Source organism: Vigna radiata, chromosome 8, assembly GCF_000741045.1.
Source record: "Vigna radiata var. radiata cultivar VC1973A chromosome 8, Vradiata_ver6, whole genome shotgun sequence".
NCBI lineage: Eukaryota > Viridiplantae > Streptophyta > Magnoliopsida > Fabales > Fabaceae > Vigna > Vigna radiata.
The window spans coordinates 12,648,632-12,656,758 of NC_028358.1; the positions used below are offsets into that span (position 1 = coordinate 12,648,632).

At 32.8% G+C, this 8,127-nt stretch overlaps 1 pseudogene; it reads left to right on the forward strand.

Annotated features, from left to right (window-relative positions):
• Nucleotides 1–923: 923 nt before the first annotated feature.
• The window catches only part of LOC106770242, a 14,199-nt pseudogene continuing 6,995 nt past the window's right edge, over nucleotides 924–8,127 (forward strand).

The following is an 8,127-nucleotide window of genomic DNA, read 5'->3' on the forward strand; positions in this document are numbered from 1 at the left end:
ACATATAACATAATCCTAAAGTAGCTTAAATCCACCAACATTACACATCATACAATAATTTTCTTTAAGGCTTAGACTAACAATTTAAGATCATATAAATTAGAGTTATATAAAGCATTATCTTTTAATAACGATATATTGATGTTTAAATTATTCTCACCATGTCAATTTACGGAGGCTTAGAATTTGTTTGTTTTCTTACAATTCTCTAAACTTTTTATATATTAATACACGAAACATTCCTCACTCCTCTTATGTTGAATGACCATACTTTACACTCCAAGTTGCATATCACTAATCTAAGAGTTGTCTTTAAATTTTTCAAGCGCCATTGGTCATGGATTGAAGAAGAAAACCTAGTTTATATTTATACACTCATAAGTGATATAGAATTAAACTTTAATAAACTAACTAAATAACTATATTATATTTTTTTTATTTAAATAAAATACATAAGGTAATGCTAAGAAGAAAGACAAAATATAATTAGATACCTACATAGTTTTACTTTAATATGTGTGAAATCTACAATCAATAAATTATTAAAGGACTGAAAAAGAAAAAGTTTCAATTTTCTTTTCTTTTTTTCTCTTTTGTACGACCTTATACATTACAAATATCCATGTAATTCACAAAGTCTTTCCAGACCTTTACGTTGTAAATTTATTAAAATCTAAGCTATAACATCCTGTTATAAAAGTCTTTTAAATTTATCTTACGTACACTGTTCTGTTTGATTTGCTTATTTTGCAATTGTTTGCCGGCAAAATGTTTGCCGGCGTGATCATTTTCTATGTACCATTCAAATTTCATGGAATCTTTTTGCCTATAAAATCTCCTATTCCTGTCTTCTCTTGTAAAAGGGTATCTCTACGTTCTTATCTGTTCTAAAGAGTTTAGTGTCATTTGTGTGATCAGTTTCCATGGCTATGGCACATCTAATATCTTCTCCTAAAGTCTCTTCACTGACAACTGGTATAATTATACTCACTACGATCTATTTTGGTTCATTTTTCACTGCAAATTTATTTTGTGAGTAATATGTGGAAGCATGCATGGTAATTGCAGGTGCAAACCTTTGGGGCAGGAAACTCTCCTTCAGCAGTACTTACTATGAAAGTATGTCTCATCACTTATATCCTATTCCTTTCAACTAACATTAAAGTAATATATATATACTTTACAAACTACTATTAATTTTAACAATCTATATATTAAATTTAAAGTTAAGGAGTACGGGATTTTTTATGGAGACAAAGTCTTTAAAACTGAAGAAACATATAATCATTTAAAAATATAGGTGATATTTAATTTAACTAAAATAAAAGATAAAGTATGGGAATATTGATTTTAAGGCTAAATTTAAATTTTAGTTATTATTAAAATGTTATAATATAAGAATATATTTTTAAAATAATTTTTCTTTTACTTGGACTTTTCCCAAATTATTTCCGAAATTATATTTTAGCATAGGATTGAATATTGTGATAAATTATTTGACACAGGTTGGCCTTGAACATGAGAACCAATCGGGGATGGCTACGTGGTCATATTTTACTGTGTTATATAATAATAATAATAATAATAATTGGATTTTTTTTTAGACAAAACCTATAGTTTTTATTAGCACGATTTTTTTTTTAATTTGAATTTTCAAATTTACCATGCCCTCAATGCATCATCTTGTCATGATGTAGTTCCAATAATTTTAAATATAGCTTTTGTTGTGTATGCTACAACTTTGAACACTTTGTTCATTAGGTTATGGTGGATCAAAAGGTTCTAAGCACATTATAAAAGCTCAAATACAATATAATCCTTTGAGGTTTCAACAATCACCTTTTAATCACTATTACAAAAACACTGAAAGAGGAGCAACATATGACGAAAGCAATAAAAGTTATGTTGTGAAAGCCGTCACTGTGCCATCTTCTGAGTCAGAATCTGAAGCTTCCAACTCCAATAACATTCTCGACTCTGTCAAAATTTTCATGGCCGTTTTGTACCAATTTATTTACCCTTACGCATTCTATGGTCAGGTAAGTATAAATCTTTCCATCATTCTCGTAATTAATATTCAAAAGTTATGCTCAATACTAATTAGTTTCGGATAACCAATATCATTGTTGTTTTAAATTAACTTTATCTGTAATTTACAGGCAACAGCTACAATTTCTGCGTCTCTCGTTGCAGTAGAAAAACTATCAGATATATCTCCATTGTTTTTTATTGGTTTGCTGCAGGTGAGACTCCAAATATATATATTCTTTTTAAAAGACTATTTAAAATTACACTATAACTTTCAATAAAAGACATTCTTTTGAATTATTTTTATTTTTAACTTTTCAGGCTGTGTTACCTCACTCTTTTGTGGCTCTTTACGTTAATGGAGTGAATCAATTGTTTGACTTTGAAATAGATAAGGTATGAAACTTACTAATAAGATGTTTACTGACGTACTCCTTCCTTTTTATCAATGGGAGCATCACCAATTTACAGCACCCACAATTTGACCGAAACCCTGAATATTCTTTTATTTTAATTAATTCAGTTTATGGACATATTAAAGTAATTTTAAATATATTTTATTATATGTCAAATTAATTAAAATAATTGAAAATATATGTTGATTTTTGGAATGACCTTCAACCTTAAAAATGGTTATAATACTTAACAAGTCATATTACTTAATAAATAGGTTAAATATATGTTTTAGTCCTCGTATTTGTTCCCTATTTTTAATTAGGTCATCATGTTCTTTTTTGTCCTAATTGCATCCTAATATTTGTAAATTTGAAGCAATAAAGCCCTGCCCGTTAACTAGCCACTAACGCCGTTGGCACTGTGCTGAGCTGTAACGGACCTTTATTGTTTAATTTAAATGAGTCCATTACGTGACAATTTTTAATTAAAAAAATGATTTAATGAGTCCATTACCTAACACGTATATTTGTATTAGGGATTTTAGGGATTTATTGTAAATCCCTAAAATCCCTAATACAAATATACGTGTCACATAATGGACTCATTAAATCATTTTTTTTAATTAAAAAATGTCACGTAATGGACTCATTTAAATTAAACAATAAAGGTCCGTTACAGCTTAGGACAGTGCCAACGGCGTTAGTGGCTAGTTAATGGACAAGGCTTTATTGCCTCAAATTTACAAATATTAGGATGCAATTAAGAAAAAAAAAATGAGAACCTAATTGAGAATGGAGAACAAATATGAGGACTAAAATATATATTTAACCTAATAAATATTCTATGCTCACGTGTAAGGTCTGTCACGTGTAAAAATTATGAAGCTTGTAGTTGACAACACTCAACCCCGTAACCAACAAATACATGCTATGGAGCATGAGAGCGACGCAACAGCTGTCAAAACAGAACGCACAAATGAAGAATATTAATCTACTGTATAACTTGTGTTGCATATTCATTGATTTAGAGAGCTATAAAATAGCTGTGTACAGACGCGATACTGGACCAAATAAAAATAAAACGAAATAAAACACTGAACTAGAAACTGACTCGATTCCTACAGTATAACCAAAAATAGAAAAACAAAAGTACCTAATGACCGAGTTATTACGATAGTAGCCACCAAGGTCTGTTCCTGAATTGCTACAAAAACAAAATCACAAAACGCGACGCACTGAACTTTCATGAAACGACACATATGAACACAGCAGAGTTACAAAATACTCTAACAACTTATGTTTATTCAATAAAACTCTCATATAAACTTCAGTTTTTCTTTCTTCATTCCTATCAGTTTTCTAAACTCCTGAAATGATGTTACAGACAGTGATTTCGTGAACTTATCAACTATTTATTCCTTGCTTCCTACTTGTTCCAACTTCACAATTCCTTTCTTAACCATATCAATCATTATCCAAGTACCCACTAAGTTGATAGATGTCACACTTAGTATACATTAATCCAAAAGATAAATTCCTTCACATATTCTGATACCATATTAGAAAGTGAGTTTTAAACCTAACTCAACCCTACAAAACCGGCTTGTAAGGTGAGGATTGCACCTCACTTATATATTATAAATTAGCCTTATCTCTAGTTGATGTGGGACTTCTAATAGAGGGAACAGAGGGAAGAGGCGGCGGAGAGGTCGTAGAAGTGGATAGTGTCGTCGTCACACTCCTCGCTCTTTTTCCTAAAACCCTAGGGATTTTTAACCATTAAGGCAAATAAAAATTTAGAGGCAGAAAACAACAAAAACCTACATTTAGTTTTATTTCTATTAATTTTTAATGATTTATTTTAAAATTTCATATATAATAGTGGCAGGTACTGATTTCCATATTACATACAAATTATATCCTTAGGTAAAGTTCCCACCTAAATGCACCAACATTACATACAAATTTTACATATGAAAATATCGGTAGATAAAATCCATATATAAAATCCGTATGTAACTCTTTTTTTATAATTCGTATGTAAAATCTGTATGTACTACCTGTTTATGGATCAAAATCCGTATATAAATATCAGTAGGTAATTCTAATTTTTCTTGTAGTGTTGCTTGGGTTTAAATTTCACCTTCTTCGCTTTCATGCATATAAGATTTCGTTTTCTCCATTAAATTGTTGACGTCACTTTCTAAATTACTTAAATCCTGATCCCTCGATGTAAAAAGCCTAGATTTGATTATTAATCAACAATCCCTTGAAAACCCTAACAATTAATTCCGCATTCAGATTAAAAGCTTAAGACAACCAAACATCCTATCCCTATTCCTAGGCAATATTTCTTTTAGGTAAAATTCTCCAGATCATGGTTTCTAGGTATTTTCTAATAACAAAGAAATCCAAACATTATGCTATGAGTGATCAAAACATAACAAGCATTGAGTAAAGGAGAAAATCACTAACAATTAATGAAAGAAACATAAAGTAATACAGATCATATTCAAATACATGAAAGTTTAGAGGTTACATCTTCCCCAACAATAAATGAGTTTATCTCTCCATTGCCATGGAGAACCTAGGCGTACAATGAAATGAAAGTGAGATAGAAACCCTAAAAAGTGAAGAGGAAAGCTCTCGCATCCAATTCTGCCTCCAAAGGGTCGAAAAGGGTGTCTCTACGCTTCTGCTGTCAAAAGATACAAACCCTAATACATAGAGTTCCTTAGATAAAAAACAAGTCCAAAGGCCTAACTTGTCGACGCACAATGCCCCCACTAAGGGCAAGCAGGCGTGATTGCGAAACAAATGGCCCTCAACGCTCTGGTTGAAGGCAACCAAGCGTTCTACGATATATGGAAACTGGCACTCAACGCCTCTTGGAGGGCAACTAGGCATGACTGCGCGACTCCTTGCGCTGAAGTCCCCAGAAAAGGGCAACCAGGTGTAGTTGATAGAAATTGATAATAATAGCGAGGCCTTTTTAGATAGAAAAGATTTGTTATTTCATATATATGATTAGTTCATAGAAAATTAGTTCATCTATAATATCATATCATATATACATAGGTTTCTTCTATGTTGTAAACTAATTTTCTTTGTGTTTTAGATTCAATCGAAATCGAAATTCATTCTTTGATTTGAAACCTCAAAAGCAAAGAAAGAGTTTTCTTATAGTGATCAGATTCTATGCACTCAACATCAGATTTTATGCACTCAACCCTCACTTCTATTTTTTTAATCATTTTTTTGAAGTTCCCCTTCCCTCTTTCTTATTCTTTTATCCCATATGGATACAATCAATTTAAATAAATTCATTAGATTTCATTAATGAATTTATTTAAATTGATTGTATCCCATATGGATACAATCAATCTAAATAAATTCAGTAGGCACCTGTGGCCAGGGCCCTAGAAAAGGGCAACCAGGCGTCCTGCGGCCTTTTGTAACCGTCCCTTCTAGTGCTTTTTCTGTTCTTCCTGGATTCCAACTCCTTGATACTTAACTCCTCTTTCAAATCATTCCAATAACCTACAAAATCAAGGGAACTAATGATAAAAATCATGAAGTATAAACTCAACTCTCTTATTCACAAAAATAAACTAAAAACAAGAGTTTAAGCAACTTTCAAAACCAAAGAGAATTGATTTAATATCAAAATTGAATAGTAGATAACGGTATAATCAACCGTTATCAACAACTTAAGTAACATAGGGAAAAAGTTTAAAGCATTTAATAGCAATAACAATTTTGTTTGCTTACATAGTCCTTTGAGACCTTTCATCAACGAATTGACTAGTTCCTTTCCGAACATGTGTCTGTGCAAAAACCTTATCAACATGACTCGCTCATCCCATCGCTTGTGCCTATAACAAACTCTAAAGTTATATATGTACATAAAATAGAAAATACATAAGTTATATGAAACAAAAACAAAACATAGGAAGGTTTACCGTGCAAATGACATGTTCATGATCTGTGATTTATCCACCGGTATGTAAGGTCCCACCCTTTTCTAAAGCTCATTCCTCTGGGCAGTAGCACACTTATTACGAAACTCTACCAAATTCCAATGAGAAAGTAAAGAGTTCGAAATGTGCTCGCCAAGCCAATAAGGGCCCTCCCCTGCATTGCGGGCATCTCTAAACATCTTTGACAGCCTATGAGACCCTTTAATGTGCAAATGTCTTTGAACTTACGTTTCATGTTCAGGTTTCAACTGCACCTTCATCTGTAACAAGAAAAAAATAGAAACATTGATTAATTAAGGTAGTACTATGTTATGATTTTGAATTAACATAATCAAATAAAATTCACAATTAGTTTAATGGGTTGTTCACCTTAAAACGCTGTCAGAATGACTATCTGTCATGTGCAGGTATTGCTCCCCAAGTAAGCCACAAATTACGAAATCGTTTCTTAATTGATCGTGTGATGGCTGGAGAAGCAACCTTGGATGGAAGAAACCTGCATATAATAAAATAAAAGTCATTTCAACTAAGGAAAATTAAAACATCAAAATTATTAAGGAATTAAAGTCTTACCTTGACCAAAAGGCTCAATCCATGGTCGATCATGGAGAGGTGGGTCAACACCATCACCACCTGAATCTAGATCAACAAATGGTGTGGTAGTTTCAGAAGGCGGTATAGAAGATGAGGAAGGGATAAAAGTTGGGTCAACTATGGGGGAGGAGGTTGTGTAACAATCACAGGGGGGAGTTGGGGTACTATTAGGGGGAAGAGGAATGTATGCTATGGCTATATGAGGGGTGGGAGTTGGAGTAATATTCCCATGGCCAAGAGGAATGTTTGCATATGATGGCCCCCCAGATGAGGGACTGATGGCAGAAATGCTAGGTAGTTTATAATGCTAAATATTACCATTATCTAAGCACAATTCTAGTAGCAAAATCAACTCTTCTTTAGCTTATTACTTGCTTAAATCCTATCTTTTATCTTGCTTTAAGTGTTTATCTATGTTTTGAGCTACATGACTTAAATAATACTTTAATCCCCTGGTTTTGATCCATTTTGATGTTAGGAAGATCCTCCGTTGCATTGAAGAGTCTCAACCAACCACAGAAGCAAGTAAATCTGCATAGAATTGGAGGAATCAGAATACCAGAACGACTGACGTTGAGCGCTCAGGCCTGGCGTTGAGTGCTACCCATTAATTAAAAACAAGTGCTGATTCAAGTAAGCCTGACACTAAGTGCCCAGCCGAGTGGTGAGCACTACATTTTATGAAATTTGCGCCCAAGGTGTTGACAACCCAACCCTAGGCAGCCAATCTTCAGAAATTTGGCGTTGAGCGCCCATTTCCTAGGACTGAGCATAGGCGGTGCTGATGTAGCAGATTTCGTTTATTTAAGTTAGAAACGCGAGGAGAAATGGGTCTTTGGTGGTTTGAAGGCGCGATTTCAATGAGAGGAGAGCCTTGAGCGTTGCTATTGTTTGTGGAAACACTTCCTTCTTCCTCTTTGGGTTCTTCTTCTTCTTCCATGGTCATTTTGTAAGCTCTAAGGCTATCCATGGAAACGGAGAGCAAAACCCATCTTGTTGGGGATAGATGTAACCTTTGAACTCTTGTGTATTTGTTGAATGATTCGAGTATATAGTGTGTGTGTGTGTGTGTGTGTATATATATATATATATATATATATATATATATATATATATATATATATATATAT